Source organism: Meriones unguiculatus, chromosome 10 (genome assembly GCF_030254825.1).
Source record: "Meriones unguiculatus strain TT.TT164.6M chromosome 10, Bangor_MerUng_6.1, whole genome shotgun sequence".
Taxonomy (NCBI): Eukaryota; Metazoa; Chordata; class Mammalia; order Rodentia; family Muridae; genus Meriones; species Meriones unguiculatus.
The window spans coordinates 67,861,580-67,884,700 of record NC_083358.1 but is presented as its reverse complement, the minus strand read 5'-3'; the positions used below and the strand labels follow the sequence as shown (position 1 = coordinate 67,884,700).

At 43.9% G+C, this 23,121-nt stretch overlaps 1 pseudogene; it reads left to right on the top strand.

Moving 5' to 3' along the window:
• Window positions 1-444: 444 nt before the first annotated feature.
• LOC110555574 (ADP-ribosylation factor-like protein 4D) lies at window positions 445-13,085 on the top strand (annotated as a pseudogene).
• Window positions 13,086-23,121: the final 10,036 nt, after the last annotated feature.

The window sequence follows — 23,121 nt, the reverse complement described above, 5'->3', positions numbered from 1 at the left end:
CACAGCTCACCCCTCTAAGGTCAGGACCGGGGCACACACTTTCCTGTAAGTGCTTCTCAAATTCTTCTACCATCACCATTCAAACACTTCCTCTTAGCCACAGAAAGCAAAGAAGGAGGGTTTTTTTTGTTTTGTTTTGTTTTGTTTTGTTTTTTTCCTAGTCCAAGGGATGTAGAACCGTTGCTGATACGGAGGATTCCCTAGGAAATTTTGTTATCTGAAAGTTTAAACATGGTTACAGTGCCCTTCAGATAAGGTTTTCTCTCCTGGGTAAGGTAAAGCATTCCAGATAACAGGGCTTCCTCCAGCCCAGATCCCACGCTTATCTTTTGGATGCCTGTGTCTGTGTCACTTTGGTCCCCTCCCCTTCATTCCGACAGTGGGGGCACAGCTGTTGGATTCTTGGCCTGGAGTTTCCTGTATGAGCTAGGAGCTCTAAGCGAAATGGCATTACAGGCCCCTCCAGAGAGAGGAGCCTCCATACCACACTGGGTGGGCGCTGCCGTAATGCCGAGTGAGTGGAGTCGTCCCGGATATGTGAGGCACACCAGCTCCCCTCTTTACACGCTCACAGGGCTCCCAGCCAGCAGCCAGGCTGCAGCTGTTCAGGAACTTGGAGGACTTGGAGGCCTAATTGTCTTGTGGTGGGTGGTCTGTGCTGGGCATTCCTCAGGAGCGCAGTGACCTGCAGCCATACTTGCATTGTTTGCAAACATTTATCAGAGAGGAAAGAGCAACTGCAGGAAGTGAAAGAGCTAAGGAAAGGTCCTCAGTCTGGGGAAGGGGACGGGAAGCTGGACGAGAGCCAGCTGCCTTCTGTTCCCAGTCCCCTTTCAACACCATGGATTTGCACTGAGGTTCCATTACCTATTAGTTCCATATATATCGCTGCCCCTCAGGAAGCGGGGGTGGCAGGAAGCAAGCAAGGATAATCTACTCTCAAGGCCCGCCCCCACTGACTTACTTCCTCCATGTTGGCCTGGCTTCCCAACATTTCCAGAACCTTGGAAAACAGTGCCACAAGCTGGGACCAAGCTTTCGCGATGTGATTCTCTGGAGGATGTTTCAGATTCCTACCCTCGCACTTTCCTCCAGGGCCAGCACAATATTTAGCCCCATGTACCAGGAGCTCATGCATTGATGGTGACTGCCTTGGGCTTGTCTGAGCAACTGGAGTGTTATTCGAATCTGGCCCTACCAGGATCTATTGTGTAAACATGTTTTTTAATAATAATGACAGTAATAAGAGACATTCCATTCCTACAACCAAATTGTCAGCATGGTCCTTTATTAATTTATTACAGCTGTCATGACAAAGCACCACATATTAGGGACGTAAGTCATAGAGATTTGTCTTCTCACTGTCTTGAACAGCGGTTCTAAACTTGTGACAATCCCCCTCCTTGGGGGTCGAATGACCTTTTCACAGGGATTGCATATCAGATATCCTATATATATCACGTATTCACTTTACAATTCATAACAGTAGCAGAATTACAATTATACAAAAATAATATATGGTTGGGGGCCACCACACCGTGAGGAACTGTATCAAGGGGTCGCAGCGTTAGGAAGGTTGAGAATCACTGCTGTAGAGGCCAGGAGTCTAACATCAAGGTGCTGGCAGGGTTGGTGTCTTCTGATTTCCTTCACTCTAGACAGCTGTCTTCCTCCTGTGTCCATGCAGTTCTTTCTCTTTCTGTGGATCTTGTCCTGATTGCTTCTTTCAAGGGCATACTGGCCTTGCCAAACGTCAAAAGCCCATGCCAATGCCAGTCGACTCTTGAAAGACCTTGACTCCCAAAGTGGTCTCATTCTGAGGTGCTGGAGGTTAGGACTTTAGAATGTAAATATCACGGTGACACGGTCAGTGCAGAGCACTGCCTTTGCCCCTGGCCCCTGGCAATGTGCAGCAGATGTTTGTCAAAAGGTCCTATTTTCTGGCTCTAACCTGTCCTGTCACGTTGCTTACGTCCAATACTGCTTGCACGGTGTCATCCCTGCAATAACTGCTCAGTAGCTCTCCTCAGTTGCCATCAGCTGTCAAGAACGGAGTCTTCCTCTCGCTGGAGACAAGCACCTGTGTCGTCCCTTAAAGGCTAACCCGGTGGGGCAGGTTGGGGACCTGGCTGGAGGCCACCTTAGGAAGGTGGGTTCACCTTACAATAATAAGGTAATATTTTGGGTATTTTCCTTCTCAGATTCTCCCTCCCTACAAGCCAAAATGCCATGAGGGCCAACCTTGTGGACAGGCTGTGTGGCTGCCTGTAGCCAGGTGGCTGACCTACCCGATCCTTACCCAGAGAAGCACAGCTTTTGTTCATTTTCTTCTCCATCATCCTCTTCCCTTCCAGGCAGCTGTGAGATTACAGCTTGCTTGCCTGCTGGTGGTGGTGGGGGTGTGCAATGGGGGCTTCTATTTGTGTCTGATCTTAAATTATTTTATGAATGGTGCTGGGTATGGTGGCCCACTCCTTTGATCCCAGAACCGCCATGCCCAGCCTAGCAACCAAACTTTTTTTTTAATTTTTATTTTTATTAATTACAATTTATTCACTTTGTATCCTCCCTGTAGCTCCCTCCCTCCTCCCCTCCCAATCTCACCCTCCCTCCTACTTCTCCACCCATGCTTCTCCCCCAGTCCACTGATAGGGGAGATCCTTCTCCCCTTCCTTCTGATCCTAGTCTATCAGGAGTGGCTGCATTGTCTTCCTCTGTGGCCTGGTAAGGCTGCTCCCCCCTCAGGGGGAGGTGATCAAAGAACAGGCCAATCAGTTCATGTCAGAGACAGTCTCTGTCCCCATTACTACGGAACCCACTTAGACACTGAACTGCCATGGGCTACATCTGTGCAGGGGTTCTAGGTTATCTCCATGCATGGTACTTGGCAACCAAACTTTTAATGAGCACATATTTTCATCTGGTTATTGGCTTAAACTCTGTATGGGTTGTCTAGTTTTATTGTCAAAATAATCCTGTTTTGTGGTCCTATAATAGTTCCCGTTTTACAATGTAAAAATGTTAGGGTTCACTTTATTCAAAATCATTCACAAAACAGTTGCCAGAAGCAAGATTCAAACTTGGGCCTTGGCCTGTGTTCTTTCCATCATGAGAAAACCTTTGAATGGTTAAAAAGAATTTCAGGACCACAAGAAGTTACTATTTTATTAATTACAGGCAACAATATAAAAATCATTACTGATGTAGTTTATGAGTAATGGTTCTCAAAGTCCTTGGAATGGCCACAGCAGGTTTGGAAATCAGTCAGTTTGTCTACTGAACTATTGTCATGCATAGTTGACTTGATCCTGCTTCCAGAAATCATAACGAAGCCCACCCTATGTTGGTTGAATTTTGTTATTGTTATTTTTACTCCCAGCAAGAACTACAAACTTCATAATTTTATGAATGATGAAATGTCACTTTATAATAAAGGCTAAAATAAAAAATATAGTTAAAAATGCCAACTGTAGGTGCCGAGGTAGCAGGACTGGAGTCCTTACACATCATGCAGAATCCTATGTTAACCCTTTTGCCCTAAAGCATATTCATGTATAGTTTTGATAAGAATCGATTACTTTAATTTTCTGTATTATTATTTTATGAGAAGAAACACATGGTCATCTTAATACCTAATTTTAAAGGCATTTGACAAAATTCAATACACCACGATAAAAATCTTTGAGCTAATAATAGGAAAAACTTTTTTAACCTGATAGTTTCTATTAAAATTCACCCAAAATATCAAATATAAGCAGGAGGAAGGAAAATGTTCCATGAAATGGGACAAAATAGCCATTATCAGTATATCTTCTATATTAATATAGAAGAGATACTTTTAGAATAGTGAATTTAAAAGAATTAAGTTAGAGGCTGGAGAAATGGCTCAGCAGTGAAGAGCACTTGCTGTTCTTGCAGAAGACCTGGGTTCAGTTCCCAACACCCACATAATGCCTCAGAACCACCCACAGGCACAGATATGCATAGATGCAGGCAAAACACGCATACACATAAAACAAAATGAACACATCTTAAAAATACAGTAAGTTAAAGTACCAGATGAGGGCTGTGGATGTAGCTTTGTAAGAGGGTGCTTGCCTAGATGCATAAGGTCCTGGTTCACTTTGACCTCCAGCACCAAGAAAAAACAAACAAACAAACAAAAAAAAAAAAAGCAAGAAAAGAAAAAAGTAAAAGGCATGTGGACTCCCAAGAAGTAAAACTGCCATTATCTACAATAAGATATACTTTGGTTCATAAGACTTACTCTATGGTACTCTATATAGAAAGTCCAAAATAATCTGTAGTCTACAAGAATTACGTATCTACACACTAGCAAAAGATGCATTTTAAAAACCTAAGAAAAACTACCATTTTAAATATCAACCAAAATTCTACAATAAAAGATGTTTTAGTAACAATAACAATGCTATTGAAAAAGTTGGCGTCCATCTAGGCCTTGGATGGGAACGCTCATTGTCCTTAAGCTAACAGTGTTCCTAAACTGATGGTCTAGATCAGTCCAACCCCAGCCAGTCCCCAGCAGGGACCCCCTACCTCCTTCTGTTGAAAGGGTAACTGTAGTATATGCACCTTAAAGTAGCAGTTCTCAGCCTGTGGGTTGCAATCCCTTTGGGGGGGAGTCCGAGGATCACATGTCCTGCATGTCAGGTATCTACATTATGATTCATAACAGTAGCACAATTACAGTTAGGGAGTAGCAATGAAATAATTTTATGATTGGGGTCACCATGCATGAGGAACTGTATTGAAGGGTTGAGAACCACTGCCTTAAAGGATGAAGGACCACGAAGAGCCAAGAAAATGTCAGGATAACCAAAACCAAACCCAATCAGCAGCCAGATACCACCCACACTTACACTATAGCTTACCAATCAGCAGCCAGATACCACCCACACTTACACTGTAGCTTACTATACTCTAGTGATCCAAACTGGACAGTGTCAGTGCACTTGTGTAAAAAAACAAACCAAACCAAAAAACATTGATGAGAACAGAAAACCAACAACAGACCAGTGAGCATGCGCACTGGGCATAGGAAACAAAGGCCATAGATGATGTTTTCATTCTCAGTTGTTTTTTTTTTCTTTCTGTCTATGACTTTTGTTAGATTTAAAAAAAAAAAAACTTTCAGACAGGATCTTGCTACGTAGCCCAGAGTGACCTTCAGTCTTAGCTTCCCAAGTTCTAGTCTAGGAAACTACTGCACCTGAGTCTGCCTACAACAATATTCTGTTATTATTCTGTATGTGTGCATATGTGTGCCTGTACCCACACTTCACGACGTGGAGACCGGAGGACAGCTCATGGGACTCAGTTCTTTCCCTCTCCTCTGTGAGCCCCGGGGATTGAACTCGGGCCGTCAGACTTGGTGGCAGTGCCTTTACCCACTGAGCCATCCCTCTGGCTGCGACTTTAAGTGCAGTTTGAAGCTAAATAGCATGATCCCTGAAGACATTCCCTCCTGACAGCCCACCACTCGGCTCCCTGGCACCACCTGAGGATAATTCCCTCACCTCCCTCACCCAACCCGACCAAGCCTTCTTGTTATGTTTTACTCACAAGCACAATTCTCACGTGTTTTTAATGCTGTTCCTTGTATTCATAGTCTTTCTAACCCTGTCCAGTCTATACACTATTGTCAGACCCGCTTATTGTCCTCTGGTTTATTTGCGTGGCACCTCTTCCCATTAGAAATGGAGAAAATATTTAATTCACATTTCCTCTCAGCAGTGGGTTTTCTTAATAGCCTTACTGATCCTCAGGAAGGTAGGTATGGCACATGGCAGCCTTGATCTTTTTGGCTACGTGGAAAGGGAGGCCTGCCTCAGTCGGAAGGCAGGAAATGAATAGAGGAACATGCTGTGAACAAGAGGAACTGAGCAGCTTAACAGAGGACACAGCTGGCTCTCATGGTGGTTTTATTATCCGAAGGATTGCCATTTTACCAACTAGAGTTGGTGTGTCAGCATGCCAGCGTTCAGGACCCGGCCAGCTCTGCCAGGAGGATCAGAGCACAGCACCTAACCGGAAGTCATCTCAGCCAACTCTTCCTTTGCTTGGTGACATGTGGTTTGCAACAGAGTCTAAGCCCTTTTCTCCCCACCCTCCAGCTTGATGCAAAAGCCACACTCTTCAAGTCTTACTGGCATTAAGGAGTGCGTGTTCTACACAAAGGCAATATCCTTATCAGGGTTTCTATTACTGCGATGAAAGGCCATGACCAAAAGCAAATTGGAGAGGCTTTATTTGGCCTACACTTCCACATCACAGTCCGTCACTGAAGGAAATCAAGACAGGAACTAAAACAGGGCAGGAACCCTGAGGCAGGAGCTGATGCAGAGGCCAAGGAGGTGGTGCTGCTTACTGGCTTGTTCATCATGGCTTGCTCAGCCTGCTCTCTTATAGAACCCAGGACCACCGGCCCAGGGATGACACCACAGTGGGCTCCATTGATCACTAATTAAGAAAATGCCCTACAGCCAGATCTTACAGGAGCCCTTTCTTAGCGGCATTTCCTCCTTCCAGATGATTTTAGTTTGTGACATAAAACTAAAAAGCATGGCCACGTAAAGTAGACAGCTTTTAGGGTTATTAACAATAATAGAACCAAAACAACCAAGTCCTGACTGTGCCAAGTATACCACCTGTATGATCCCGTTTAGTCTTCCCTGTACCACCATAAGTTCGGCATCATTGTTGTCCTATCTTAACAGCTGAAGCACCAGCGTCACCCTGCGTGAGGTGCTCACGTCATGGAGCTAGCGGACACAGATGCTCGCAGTTTCTTCTGTGCCTTCGAGGTGGCTCTCGGGAATAAAGGATAGAGGATGCTGGGAGGAGCTCGCCAGCCATTCCAGAGTGGACACGCCCCGGGCCCCTGGTGAAGGCAAAGCTCGGCACCCATCCTTGTTGGCATTCGGTGGTACACCCTTGCTTTATGGGAGAACTGCAGGCTCTCTCGGGTTTGTTGAGAAGCACTGTGCTTCTGTGGGAAGATGACAGCAGATGCTCAGGGACAGGACAGAGAGCAGTCAAAGGCATAAGCTCCAGGGAGTGTGACAGGTATTTCCTCGGAGGGCTGGGGCCAGGACAGGCAACGGGGTGACTCAGGAGCGGAAGCTCTGCAGCTGGCCCCTGCGTTTCTGGAAGCTGTTAACCCAAGGCTCAGGCCAGGTTAGTATTCTAGCCCCGGCGGTTTTAACAAAGCCTGTACCTCTCTGGGCCTGTTTCCTCCTTCGTAAGAGGCTCTACCTGAGACTAGGTAAACTTGGAAGTTTTTCGTATTCTGACTTCTCCTTCAGGGATTTAGCATTTCCACACGTGGGCCTGTTGATTTTAGAGGTGATTTTCCAACTTGGCTCCATGCAGACCGTTTAGGAGTTCCCAAAACAGTACCTATTATCACAAAGTGCCACCCACTGAGGGTGTCTCTGCATCTATGTGCTGGTACTTGAAATGAGCTTTTACTTGAAAATAAAGAGTTCTACTGCTGTGCACTTTGAAAACCATGCAACAGAAACCTATCTTTTGTTGCTGTTTGTTTGTTTCAGTTTTTTTTGTCATGTTTTGTTTTGATTTGTTGAGATGAGGTCTCTTTTTTTAAACATCCCTTTTTTAAAGATTTATTCATTTACTTTACCTATATGAGTGCTCTATGTGCGTGTATACCTGAAAGCCGGGAAAGGGCATCAGATTCCAGTGTAGATGGTTGTGAGCCACCATGTGGTTGCTGGGAACCAAACTCAGGATCTCTGGGAGAACAAACAGTGCTCTTAACCTCTGAGCCTTCTCTCTAGCCCATATCCTTTTTTTTTTAATTAATTTATTTATTCACTTTACATCCTGATCGAAGCCCCCTCCCTCCTTTCTTCCTTGTTTTCCTCTCCCTCCTTTCCTCCTTCTTCCCCCCTCCCCTATTCCTCAGAAAAAGGGGAGCTCCTCCCACCAGCCCACCCCAGCTCACCAAGTCACATCAGGACTGAGCATGTTCGCTTCCCCTGTGGTCTGTTGGAGACAGCCTCCGCGCTCCTTACTAGGGGACCCACATGAAGCCCGAGCTGCCCATCTGCTACATCTGTGTAGGGGTCTAGGTCCTCTCCATGCAAGGTCCTCGGTTGGTGCTTCAGTCTCCGCAAGCCCCTCTGGGCTCTGGTTAGTTGGTTCTGTTGGTCTTCTTGTGGAGCTCCTGTCCCCTCCTGGTCCTTCTGTCCTCCCCCCACTTTTCCACTAGACTCCCTCCACTTTGCCCACTGTTTTGCTGTCTCATCATCTGTTTCTATCTACTGTTGGGTGTAGCCTCTCAGGGGACAGCTATGCTAGGCTCTGAGGCAGGGTCTCTCTGTATAGCCCTATCTGTTCTGGAACTCGATATGTCAGTGGTTCTCAACCTTCCCAATGCTTTGATATTTAAGTATAGTTCCTCATGTTGTGATGACCCTCATAATAATAACCATAAAATTATTTTCATTGCTACTTCATAACTGTAATTTTGCTACTGCTATGAATTGTAATGCAAATGTCTGTGGTTTCTGATGGCCTTAGTCATGCCCTGTGAAAGGGTCATTAGACCTCTAAAAAGGTCTTGACCCACAGGTTGAGAACCACTGTGCTAGGTAGACTAAGCTGGCTTCAAACTCACAAGAGTCTTCCTGCCGCTGCTTTCTGAGAGCGGGGATTAAAGTCGTGCGGCCAGGCAGAAAACTCTTAAGACAAGATGGACTTTTAAGACTTATAGGAATGACATTAAAATTCAGGAGTTTCATGTAAAAGTAACTTTTATTTGCCTGTCTCAATTGTTGTCTCCGAGGCTTACTGCCTCTGTCTGCTAACCTAAGCCTAGTCCCGGAAGCTTTTGGCCTCCATACAATCTAACCTAGGCCTAGAATGTTTTCAGCCTCTGCTTAAAAAGCTCACCTTTCCTTGTTCTTACTGAGCTCTGGGCTGGCTCTCTCAACTCAGCAGTTCTGGCTCAAACTCCTCTCCCAGCTGACTTACTGACTTTCTTGGTCTCTGAATTGCTCTGCTTGACCTCAAACTAACTCCAGCAATCTTTTCTCATCTTCTGGCTCCTTCTCATTCTCTGGCTCCTTCAGCCTTCACCTGAGGTCTCTCTCTCTGCAACCTGTCTCTGTATTAGTGTCCCAGTAAAACTGCCTCCTCTCTTCTCTGCATTGCCCCTTGAGCAGCTTCACTTTCCTCTCCTCATGAGAGTTGGGCGGTACATATCCATTCTGTCAAATCTTTCTCTGATTTGTCACTTTTTTCTGCCACTCAATTAGACATCACTTTCAAACATGGGTGTTTTGTTTTTTTTTTTTCTGCAAAGTATCTTTACCTTCACTGTTTGGGATCAAAGGCATGTACCACTGGGCGTGGACCTAAGTTTTTCTTTACCTGATACTTGCTCTATACCAGGCTGGCCTTGAACTCAGATTTCTTGCCTCTGTCTTTTGGGTTAAAGGCATGTTTTTATTCTATCTGTATCACACAGACTTAGATGGTCTCTGGATCTGATCTCTTGCCAGAACAGCCATGTTCTGAATTAAAATTTCTCTACAGTTTCACACTGAACAGATGGTATGCCCCTCAAGGGACCCTATAATTATGCTACCTGAGACTTCTCTCTTGTCCACCCTGAGGCCATGCCTCCTGGGTCACCCAGCTCAGTGGATACCATTCTTCTGGGAGAGTCTCTTTATAAGCAAAGGCTCTGTGGAAGCCTCTGGCTGACCAGCAGGGTTGTCTTCCAAGACCACTGCCTGCTTATGTGTCTCTGTGCTTCTGGTGACATTCATTGGTTTAGAGACAGCTTATGAAAAATGAAATAGCATTGCATCAAATATAATGCATTAGTTTTAAGACACAGTTTCATTTCAGGAAATTGCACTGTGGAGAAAGATGGGTGAGGAATCAGGTGCTGACAAGTAGCTTTCTTCGCTGGAGTCCCTGCTGTGCAGTAGGAGGTAAGGTGCTATTTTCTGGGGCACCTTTCCCTGGACCCAGTCACCAATTTGAGTGCCTGTCAGCAGCCCCCAGCCCTCAGGAACTTTTTTTGTGTCCTTGTGAGTTTGAGTTTTGTTTTCAGATAGGAAGCTACAAATGAACTATGTTACCCAGTTAAAGGAAACATAGCTCCTTTTTGATGTTTTATTTCTTTTTCTTTTTTTTTTTTTAAGACAGGGTCTCTCTGTGTAGCCCTGGCTATCCTGGAATTCATTCTGTAGACCAGACTGGTCTTGAACTCAGAGATCTGCCTGCCTTTGTCTCCTGTGCTGGTATTAAAGGGGTGCACCACCATTCCGGGGACATTTTGATATTTTGATATTTCCATCCCTTGCCTTACAAAGTAATTGGTCCTACATTAAGATGATTTTTTTTTTTTTTTTTTTTTTGCTATATTTTGCTCAGTGAATAGGTGTTCACAGTGATTCTTTTTGCCAGGCAGAAGTGCCTGCCATTTTTGCAGTTGGCCAATGGAACACTCAAAGGCAGGGAAATAGTACATGATGCTTTATCAGTCTGTGAAGCGAAGGTGGAAGGAGACCTCAGAGAGAGATGCAGCCGATGTCAGCAGCAGCCCCTTTCTGTTCCTGTGCCAGCAACAGCATTCTATCTGGTGTGAGCAGCAGAACAGCTCACAGTGATTACAGCCAGCAGACAGCAGGAGCTGCCAAAGCAGGTCCCAGGCCAACCAAGCACGGGTTCTTCTCATCTTTGGCCTCAGCCGTCCTCTGCACTTCAAAAGCACACCACAGAAAGGTTCAAAGACAACCTGAGTGTCCTCTGCATATATACATATCTATGTGCATGAATATGTACACACACACGCACACACACACACACGCACACACACGAGAAAGCAGAAGGGGAACTATTTGTGGGTGGAAGGGAACCAGGAAGAGCAGGAGGAGAGATGAAGTAGCATAGCATGATGATTGATATATGTAAATGAACATGTAATAACGAAACCCATTGTTTCATATGCCGATCAAAAGATGAATAATTTTTAAAAAGGAGAAAACGGTAAGCTGCTTTCTTAAACTCCAGAAAGTTGCAGGATCAAGAGGCATTCTATCCTGATAGAAAGTGAAGAAGGAGCCAGTGTTTCCTTATCTCTTTAAACGAGCTAAAGAAATTTCCCTAGACTCCTCCCATTCTAGAAGATTGTATGTAGTCTCATTTGCTAATACCCGGTCATGTGTCTTTATAAAACCATCGCTTTGTGAAGACACAAGGCTATTGACTGGCTCAGTTCAGACAAGCTTGATCTGATCCTACTAAAAACAAAACAAACAAGAAAAAGTCCACTGTGGTTGAAACGCGGAGAGGGGGCCTGTCGGCTGATTGAAGGCTCTGCATGTCGTGGTCACGGGGCTGGACTCCGCGGGGAAGACTTCCCTTCTTTACTGTCTCAAGTCCAAGGAGTTTGTCCAGAGCGTTCCCACCAAGGGCTTCAACATTCCGAAGATCCAAGGGCCCTTGGAACGGGGGCGCGGGGGGGGGGGGGTGTCCCGTGGGATCACTTTCCAAGTGTGGGATGTTGGGGGTCAGGAGAAGCTTCGGCCGCTGTGGCGTTCCTACACCCGCCGGACAGACGGACTGGTGTTTGTGGTGGATTCTACGGAAACCGAGAGGTTAGAGGAAGCCAAAGTGGAGCTACACCCGATCAGTAAGGCCTCTGACAACCAGGGGTCCCTCTGCTGGTGCTGGCCGACAAGCAGGACCAGCCGGGGGCACCGAGTGCGGCCGAGGTGGCGAAGAAGCTGGCAGTCTGACAGCTGGCAGCGGCCACCTCACCCACCTGCAGGGCTGCAGTGCTGTGGATGGGCTGGGCCTGCAGCCAGGACTGGAGCGGCTGCAGGAGATGAACCTAAAGAGGAAGATGGCACCTCGGGCAGGCAAGAAGATTCGGTGACTGGACGCTGCGCCTACCCCACCTGCTAGGACTCAGTACACACTAGAGACAGGCAGGGCCTGTGACCTCTCAGCCAGCCTGGGTGCTGGACCTGTCCACTTCAAAGGACCGAAGGAACATGGGGGCCTCCAGTTTCCGTGCCGCGTAGGGGGAGGGGAGATGGAGTGTCTTTACTGCCCTTCATCTGTAGAGGGTAGAGCTGCAAGACCAGAGACAAATACAAATGCTGACTCTACCTCGACCCTGGTTCTCCTTTTCCTTCCCTAGCATTTTTTTATTTGGATGTATGTTTTTACTTTTTCAGGGGGAGGGTGTGCAGGAAGTTGTCCGGAGAATGCTTTGGGGAATGAATGGGGAACATCTTCCCTCTCCCCACCGTTGGGGGCTCTCGTCATCAGCTCTCCTTAGTCACTGCCTTTTCTGTGTCTGTGAAAGAGCCAAGAATCCTGCTCACATTTGTAATCCCCAGCTCCCTTTTTTTTAAAATAAGCCTCGTGTGCCCTCTGTACTACTGCTTTTTAGCATTTGCCTGTAAGTTATTAAAGTTGGATGATTCTAAAAAAACAACAACAACAAAACAAACAACAAAAGCCAAAACCTGATAAATGGGCATGGAAAGGGAGTGTTTGTTCAGGGACCGGACAATGTCTTCTTATACGGTGTAGAGTCGATGAGACCCTGACCTGGGCTGGCAGGCTGTTCTCCAGTTACAGGTTCCTGAGAGAGTGGACCAGAGGATGAGAGGATAAGATAGGAAAGCTAAGCTCAGAAGTTTTACCTTATGCTAAGCAAACTTATCAAGAAGTATACCACCTTATATGCAGGCTGCAGGGGGGAAACTCAGCAGAATCAACAGAAAACTATCACACAATGGGGCAAGGCCAGCAGGAAGCCAATCAGGCAACGTCACACAAAGGGGACACAGGATATCTCACGTGCATCTCACCGAGCACACAGAGGCCTCCGGACTGAGAACTGTATGTAGCCCTTTAGGGTTGGAAGAAAATTGAAATGCTCAGCAATCAAGCTATGAATGTCATGACTTTTTCTCTTGCAGTCTTGAGCTCAGTGGTAGAGTACTTGCCTAGCAGGCACAAGATTCTGGGTTCAATCCTCAGGCCTGCCCCACCCTGGAAAATTAATAAGTCAGAACATCAATAAGTCCCCATGCTGACATTTACTTCTAAGAACTTCTACTAGATTATCTTCAATGATATCTGGAATCATCGTATTTCAGCGCAGACACGATAGCCTAATGCTACATGATCTATGTTACTCTCATATAGGGTGTTTCAATATCTCATTTGAAATCATAGCTATGTCCTTTAGTAGGACAACCAAACACTCCCAGTTCATCTGTTACACTTCTAAAATTATTGCAAGTTCCTCTTCTCACTCTTAAAAGTGTCCTTGATCAGTCACTCATGAGTCCCCTCGGTCCTCGCTGGCACCCACAGTGTTATATAAGGCAGAAATGCTTCTCTCTATAGCTCATGAATATATTTGAATAAAGTTCTGTTTCTATATGTGGTTTCATATGGGCATTTTTCCTATGAATATCTTAGTCACTACTCACTCCCCTCCCCCGCGTTGTGCCGCTGTGGTTCAGATCTAAAATTTACCCCAAGGCTCAGCTGTCAAATGTTGGAGGCATGGTGTTATTGGGAGGCAATGGGAAGATATGTCATTGGGAACTTGCCCTTGAAGGAGACATTGTGACCCTGACACCTCAGCTCCTTTACTCTTTGCTTTCCTTCCATTGGGAGGTGAGCAGCTTCCTCTCCCAAGTCCCTCTTCTCCATCCCACCCATGACGCTCTGCTCCCTCCCAGTCTAGCAGACACCCCTGCACAGTGACCATGGCTCGTAACCTCGGAAACTGAGCAAAGCCAAATCTTTCTCTTAGGCTGGTTTTCCCCAAGTATGTGTGAAAGTGACAGAAAACTGATTAATACACATGCACACAGTGTCATCATTAGCCCTTATAATGTGATCACAGTTTCCTTTATTCCCATTTGACCCTAAACGGAGGCCAGCAGAGGCAATGATGAGTGTTAACGCTCTGCGAAGGAAGGAAAGTCAGGGTCTGATATCTAGTAGCAAATTCTTTTATTAGTATTATAACACCCCTTTCCTGATGTCTGCATCTGTGAACCCAGGTGTACCTCCTGGGCCACGTCACTTCTCACAGAAGAAACAAGAACCAATGCAAAATGTCTCCTCTGTGTTAGAGTTTCAGAAATGAAAGGAGTCAGTACCGCCAAGCATTCTGAGTGGACAGCACTCACGTCCTTAAGGGCTTCATACTCCTCATATCAGAAGTTTCATACAAATGAAAGAGCATCCATTGCGAATGTGTGTTGATGTTTCTATGTCACGTAACACACAATGACTCCGTATGATAAGAGAATATTTAATAACTCAGCCTTTTCTTTTAAGCACTGTGTTTTAGTATCTAAAAAAGTATTATAAGCTTAGCAGGAGTATCGCTTATATTTAATTTTGCAATGAGAAATAAAACTATGAATGGCATCTTAGCAAAGTTGGTGTCTGTCTTTCATGACAAACTACATTGTTCTCTCTAAAAAGTCATTATTTAGAACTTGTGTTAAATAGTCTTCATTAGTTCTGGGTGGTAGTGGCACATACCTTTAATCCCAGCACTCAGGAGGCAGAGGCAGAGGCAGGCAGATCTCTGTGGGTTTGAGGCCAGGCTGGTCTACAAAGCCAGCTCTATGACAGCCAAGGCTACATAAAGAAACTCTGTCTCAGAAAAAAACAAAACAAAACAAACAATAACAAAACCAGCTTTCATTAGTTTATTAGAAAGGTCCCTCTTCTTTATTTGAAAAGTATGGGGAGGCTCTGCTGGCTTCATATAAATTCTGGGCAAAAATTTAAAACCTCATACCAAAGAAAAGATACTTGTATAAACAGTTCATTGCTCCAGGACAATTGGATTAAATATGTTCATCCTGTATCCTTCCTTTTTGCATTTTCATCTGGGTCACGTGTGTGAAACAATCTCATTTGCATGTCTCTTTGAGCCAGCACATACAGAGTCTCTCATGTCTCTGTTTGCTCTGTTTCTGATCACTGCCTAGAAAAATTTTCTGAATTGCCATATTTATGATATATTTCATAATTACTTTTCTTTAAGAAAGTGATTTTGAGCCTCCGGTCCATTTTTATCAATTGGAGGAATACATAAACAAGTAAAGACATTAGATGGAAGCTGCCTCATCCAGTAAAGCAGAATCAAGCTTTAGCAAGGATTTGGCTTTAAGACTATAATAGCATTTCTGTGAAAAAAAAAAAAATCACAATTACATTTTAAATACGTAAAACATGCTTATTGAAGCTAAGTCTCTTTGTTCTCCCCTGGGAGGCTACCAGAGACTAGAATGATGGCATGCACTTGCAGTATGTTGAGGGTAGTTCTCGGAAGAGAGTTTGACCTGTTGTTGACACCCTTGTCTCTAATCATCAGAAAGCCACACCTTCTCCCCTAAAACTTTAGAACCAAAAGTCATTCTCGAGGGCATTATGCTAAAATATCACTTTAGCCCAGGGAAAACCAGCTCTCAGATTTATTAAAAAAAAAAAATCATCTAAGTTTCCTTGGTAACAACAGTGATGGTGCACAGTCCTTGATGTCTGGAAGCTCTCTCTCCATCACAAAAACAAGCGCAGCCCTGCCAAGCAGCCATGTAGGCCACCAACCAGGAAGAAGACCCATGTAAAGCTGAGAAAGCCACAAGGTTGTTGTTCAAAACGATGATGTTGGTTTCACAAAGACACGTGTAAAAAAGATAAAGAAACCTATTCTTTTTTTTTTTTTTTCACTCTGGTAATGATTCTCAGGTAATGATCCTTAATCAAGTCTTTAGATCACACTCTGAATAGGACTAAAAATCCAAGACTTAAAAATAATTTTATGTCTTTTGTTTGGTTGGATTCTGTTTGTGTTTTGAGATAAGGTTTCACTCTAACCTCCCAATGATCTTAATCTCACGATCCTGTTGCCTCCAACTTCTCAGGACCAATATCATAGGTGTAGGCCACCATGCGGGTGGCAGGCTTAGGTTTTATTCTTTTCACATAAGTGCTGGTATCACTCTTTTTTTGTGTGTCTGTGCTAGTATTATTTATTCATAGCATAGGTACAGATTTTAGATGTACTGTTCAAGTAGTTTGAGAAATGTGTATCTAAATGTAAGACATTTATATAAATTTTAAATTGTAATTACTGTAGCTTTAATATGAAATGGCCTCGTTTAAATTATTTAATACAAGGTTGTATTTTTAGATCTCTTAAATAGCTAGCCTCCCTGACATCTCACCTTTTTGATATTTTTTGAAATAGGGTCTCACTCTAGAGCACAGTCTAGCCTCAAACTTAACAGCATGCTTCCTGCTTTCAGCCTCATAAGCGTCAGACTACAGGTGTAAGCCACCATGCCTGCAGAAATTTCCCCTTCTTACGAGGATGTCAATCATATTGGCAGAGGGCCTTCACTCATTTTTTTACTCTGATTATCTTGTGAAGACCCTGCCTGCAAATAAGGGTTCATTCTACCCTCTTGAGTTGCAGGGGATTAAGAATTTAGCATAAGGATTTTTGTTTTGTTTTGTTTGTTTGTTTGTTTTGGTGGGAGAAGTAAAATTCAAGCCATAACAATATAGGGTTTATTTTTATTGTGCTGACCTTGAGATTTCTTTGGGGCTTTGGAGTAAACAGCTTGATGCCTGAATCTGGCACCGAGGACTCAAAGTGTCCAGTTGACAGGCATGGCAAATGAGTCTATGGGGTAGGTAGAGTTATTTGAGAAGAGGATAACAGGTAAGATAGATTTGAGAACAGGGTATTGGGGAAAGGGACAAACCCACCAAGGAGACTCTTGAGGAGAAGCCAAAAGATGTAGTGCACAAGATAGGAAAAAGATGGTTCCAGAAGGAAAAAGGGAACGAGTTGTGTGAAGTATAATATTAGGAAGCTGATGAGTGAAGGGGATTTTTGAATGTCACTAGCAGAGTCCTTGGGAGCCTGATTAACCCAAGTGGTATAGTAGGTAGAAGATGAAGTGGCCAAGAGTCTGCAGAACACTCCTTAAAACCTGAAATGTGAAGAGGAAAGGAAGACCATAGCTGAGTCATGGAGGCCATAGCTGGGTCCAGAGAAAATAGTAACCTTGGTTATTTTTAGGATGGGTGTGGTAACATGATGATTCGGAAGGTTTGGGAGAGGTGGAGCTTGAAGAGAAAAAAGGGACAGGTGTTGACCGTGCCTCTGAGCAAACAAAGGGACAGAACCAGAGACTGGGGAGAAGGAGGCTCTTCTGTTCCAAAGGAGGGGAACAGGAGAATGGGCAAGACCCTCATGCTGCCCAGACAGCAGAAGGTTGAGAGCGGTCCTTCCCATGGCTCCTATTTTCTCTGTGATGTAGGAAGCAGTGTTATCTTGAGAGTAAGTAAAAGGCTAAATGGATAAAGGAGTGAGAGAAGGTTTGAAGGCATCATCATAACGAGCAGACTCATGAGCTGATAAAAAAGCAGAATATTGGGTTAGCAAGATGGCCCCATGGGTAGAGGCGCAGGCCACCAAGCCTGCCAGCCTGAATTTGACTCTCATGGTCCGCATGGTAGAAGGAGAGAACTAACGCGCAGAAGTTTGTGCTCTGACCACCATGCGTGAGCCGTGGCATGCGCACCTCCAACCCTCACTCACCAAAATAAATAAATAAAATGTAAGAAGTTTTTTAAAAGCAGACTATAGGTTCTGTGATTTATAGAGGACCTAATGATGATGGTATTAGGGGATTTCTTCAGTGAAGAACTATAGGAAGTTTTAAGGAGCAAGCCTGGTAGTGGGTGACATAATTTCTGAAATATACCATAAGCCAAAGTTTACTTCCACAGCCCCACAGTGCAGGAATGGCTTGGACATGTCGCTTGCTAGAGTATCAAAATCGAATGTCAGGAAGCTGTTACCTAGGTTTTATTATAGATTCATACAGTCTCTGTCTTTCTTGGTATTCTATTGCTGTGAACAAGGCCATACCTCCTAATCCCCCTCAAGTAGAGCTACTCCCTTGTGACCAAGTAGTCAAATATATGAGCCTATAGGGGCCATTCCTATTGAGACCACCATGGTTATTAGTGGCTTTGTTGGAGGAAGTATGGCACTGGTGGTGGGACTAAGGTTTCCAAGCCAGGCCCAGTCTCTTTCTCTCTCCTGCCTATGAATCTAGAACTCTCAGCTCCTTCTCCAGCACCGTGTCTACCTGCATGCCACCACAATGATAATAGACTAAGCCTCTGAAACTGTAAGCAAGCCCCAAACAAATGACTAAGATGCTGATGCAGGGACGTAGGGCTCTAAGAGGTTAAGTAACTTATCTAAAGCCACCTGTGTGATAAGCAGCTGAGCTGGCATTCAGTCTCTGGCATTGGGGCTGGAGCTCAGACCTACTACATAAACAGAAGCATCTCAACTCAGATTCAACAGGACAAGAGATACAAGCACTATTTTCAGACGATGCAAAGAATAGGTTTCTCACTTTCCATCATAAAGGCCAGGAGCCAGGATGCTGGGGCCGAGCTGGTCGTGTTTTTATCTCAGCTCCATCTCTCATGAGTTGTTTGCCTGTTTAAGCTTGTTTTTCTCACCTGTAAGGTGGGGTCTGGAACCCTTATCTATAGGGTTAGGTAAGTTAACATGAATAGGTGCTGTTACCACCAAATCACTTCTGGGATGGACCGGTAGGCATAGATGGCATTCTACGGTGGGGGGAGCCCATACAAACAGTGTTTTCAAATGATGAGTTTGGGAGGTAGGGTGTACTCAGAGAACTGTTGGCTTTTCACTTTGGCTGAGTCAAAGAGTTAATACGGGGCGCAAAAAGATACATGAGCTAGAGTGTTTCATTGGAACCTTGCAGACGTCCAGCTAAGGAATGCCCATGTAAGTTCAAAGAGAATGTGGAGTTTCTAAAGGTTTGGCGGCAGTGATAAACTGACATTGTAATATTATTTTTAAGTTTTTAATAATCTGTATATATGTATGTGCATGAGTACCATACTTGTGCAGGCACCTCTGTAGGCCATGAAAGGTCAGATGCCCTAGGGCTGGGGGAACAAGGGGTTGTGAGCTGCCCACGTGGGAACTGTACCCAACTGTCCTTGGGTCATCTGTAAGAGCACTGTGCATTCTAAATCACCAAGCCATCTCTTCATTCCCTGGGATGCTTTTTTTCCTAAGTATGATTTCATATGTCAAGCAAACATACTGAGCAGATGAAAAAAAATTTCTCAGTCTACCCGGTGGTTATATTTTCTCAGGAGAAATTAATGATATAATCTTGTGCTTCATAAATCCACCTATCCACCCACTTACCCAACAATGAAATGCTTATCACATTAACATGCACTTCTTTCTACATGGACCTAAGAAGACTGTGCACATACACAAATGGAGCAGATAAATAATACATGAAATTTTAACAACATATAGGGTACATGAGAAGGTGATTATCTAGGATTAGAATCCCGAATACTATGCAGAATCTAACTAATTACACATTCCCTCAGCCTTCAGAAGACACAGACATAAAGGGAATATGAATCATGCAGTTCTTATTACCTTATAAAAATTCTAATATCTTTTGGCAAAAACGGGCTTTTTCTTCCTGGAGCTCAGTGGAAAAATAACATGTACTTTCTGTTAATCTCCAGTTTTTAAGAAGTGAAAAGTCAACCTCATGCGGTCATTTCTGGTGACTCATTGTCAGCAGCGGTCACCCCAACCCCCTGAGTCTGGTGACTTTTTTTTTTTTTTTTTTTTTTTTTTTGAGTAGAAAAGGTTTTCTGGACAGAGTCAGAGAGCTTTCAGTTACTTCATTTTTACTATTCCACAGTTGTAGCAAACAGGGTTTATTTCACATTAATATACATTAACTGGATTTTTGTGTTTATATCAAATAAATACAGAATTCTCTTTAAAAAAGAAAAGGAAAGGTTTTCTGAACCTGCATTCTGGAGTTTATATCTGAAACATCCTTCCAAAGGTTCATGGGCTGATGGCCTGGCTGCTTGCCTGTGGTACCACTGGGCGATTGGGGAACCTTTAATGCATGGCGAGTAGTTGGAGGAAGTGACCGTGAGGAGGATCTTGGAACTCACCCCCATTTCCTTCTCTCTCTTTGCCCTCCAAGCTGCCATGAGGACAGTTTCCTCCACTTTGCACCTTGCCATATTAAGGCTTCATCACACACCAGAAGCGGGGAGACCAAGCTGTTGTAGGTGCTGGGAACAGAACTTGAGTCCTTGGGAGACCAGCCAGTGCTATTAACCACGGCACCATCCTTCCAGTCTCCACTTCCCTTCTTACAAGTAGAGTGACTCAGGTGTTTTGTCACAGTGATGGAAAGCTCACCAGCACAACGCAATCCAATGTAATAGAGATATATCCTGGATTTCCAATTAATAAAATTATAAGGTGCTTCCAATTTTCCATTACTGTAAACAACACTGTACAACATCCTAACAAGCGTTTCCTTGAGAGGTGTGTAAACAATTCTCTATGGAATATAATCAGAAATAAAATTGCTGGATAAGAAGGATGACTAGCCATATTAAATAATATCTAAGTACCTTTTGAATTGATTGACCTAATCTACACTAGCATCCACAGAATAGAATGCTTTAACAGTTGGTGACAGAACACTTTTTAAATGAAGAATTAATGTATGAGATGGTAGCCATTGTCCCCCACAAAGGGGTTTGTCTTTTCAAGGATTTCTTGGCTGTTGGGTGTGGTCTTCCTCCTGTGAAATATCTGAGCAAATACACGATATTTTTATATGTGTCCATTTGTGTGTGAGGGTCATCCATGTCCTTCTGGTAATTCAGTTTTGGATTACATGAGTTTTAAATATATTCTGTCTGTGACTTGTTTAGAAAAGTATTGACAATGCCTTTGTTGTCTTGGAGTTTTAAAGGTTATCAATCAGATACTTGGGGTAAGGTCATCAAATGATGCATGTTCCCCATTTTTATTAATTGAGTTTATTTCATCACACTTTATGATAACTAAAGTTATAGAAGACCTGTTAGGGTAGGTGGCCTTCAGGAGTATCACACACACACACACACACACACACACACACACACACACACACAGAAATCTCTGGAGCAAAAGCAACGGGCAGCTCAAGTTCTTTGTCACCAGTTGAAAACTAACTTGCCAGAAAATATAATACCAAGTACTAATGAGGAGCTGATACTTTTGTGAGTTATAGTAGATCCCAGAGAACATTTACAGAATAGTATTTCTTTGGAAACTAATGGCCTCACTGAGGGGACAGAAACTCCCTTTCCCAGTGAACGTCTACGCACCTTTCCTGAATAGCAGGCTGGGTGTTCCTTTCTCTTCTGACGGTGCTTGGTTCTGCTTGACTTACTTTGACTAACAGGCCTGAATGAACTTTTCCAAAAAAATCTTTTCATCTTTTCCTAAGTCATGACAAGTCAGACATCCTGATTGGGAAACAAACAAACAAACAAAAAACACTCCAGTAATAAAAGAACAAAGCTTTGTAAAGAAATTTAGCCAGACACTGGAGAGATGGCTCAATGGGTAAGAGCACTGCCTGCTCTTCCAGAGGACCCAGGTTCAATTCTCAGCACCCATATGGCAGCTCACCCCTGTCTGTAACTCCAGGGGATCTGACACCCTCATGCAAACATACATGCAGGCAAAACGCCAATGCACATAAAATAAAAATAGAATATTTTTAAAAATCAGATAGGTTCTGTTGAGGAAGATGGAAGGTTTTAATGATTAGAGAGAAAAGGGATGGTGATCCTGGGTGAAGACTGTCATTATTGAAAGTCTTAGTTGCTCTCAGGCATGATGATATACATCTGTACATCTGTCATCAAAGCACCAGGGAAACAGAGGTGGGTCAGGGGGATCTTGAGTTTGAGGCTAACCTGGACTACATAACAAATCCCAGATCAGCTTGGGCCACTAAGAGAGACTCTTCTGCCTGAAAATATAGGCAAGAACATAAAAGAAAGTATGAGTTGTCCCCACAACATGGGTATGTGTGGCATAATTACCCATACTCCTGTGATATCTTGGCAAAGTAATTCAAATGTTCACCAGAAGAACAAACTGAAGAGCTAGAAGACTTCTAAATTTAAGAAAAACACATTATAACTATTCTGCAAGATCTTGTGTGAAACAGAAACTCCAAAAGCATGCAGCGTAAATGACAAAAGGATGAGTGCAAATTTTGAGCCAGTTAAAAACAAATCTACTCTTAATTACTTTTACCTATGTGTGTGTGTTTGTGTTTATGTGCACACAAGTACAGATGCACACAGAGGCCAGAAGTGGGTGTTGGATCCCCCTGGAGCTGGAGTTACAGGCAAGTCATGAGCCACCTGCTGTGAGTGGTGGGAAGCAAACTCAGGTCCTCGGCAGGAACAGTTTTTGTTCATATCCACCGAGCTGTCTCACCAAACCCTGAAGCCAGTGTGAAAGGGCTAGATAAGTCAGTATATGTGACAGATCTTCCCTTGACCAGTACAGAGTTGGAGCATTGCTTTCCACCATATGCCCATCCGATTCCAGATTAATCAAGAGGCTGGTTGTCAAAAGTGAAAGCATATCCGTATCAGAAGAATACAAAATGGAAGGCTTACTTATCTTCTAAGAAAAAAAAAAAAAAAAGGAAAGTTTAATGGAAAAAAATTAATTAAAATTTCTACATAGTTTCTTCATGGTTCCTGATGTTGAGCTTTGCTGTGGAAAAGCCTTTGCCTGGAAGAATGAATACTGACCAGCTAAAAGAGCTATGGTGTAGAAGTAAGAAGGGAATATATTTGAGTTTGCTCTGTACATCTTAAGAAGAATGATAACATTGTGAGATTATTGTTTTTACTCTTTCTCTGTAGTGGTTTCTGCATTTTGATTATCTGCTGGTCCAGGCACAGTGAGAGGGCTCAAAGACTAACGTCACTTGCTGTGCAGTGGTGGAGATGTGAACCAAGCACCCACAAAGCTAGCCAGGCCTGGTCTCGCATCCCTGTAAACAGGTGCTGTCGGGGGAAGCAGCATCTCTAGTGCTGCTGGCAGCCAGACTAATCAAGGGAGTGCTGCAGACCAGGGAAAGACCT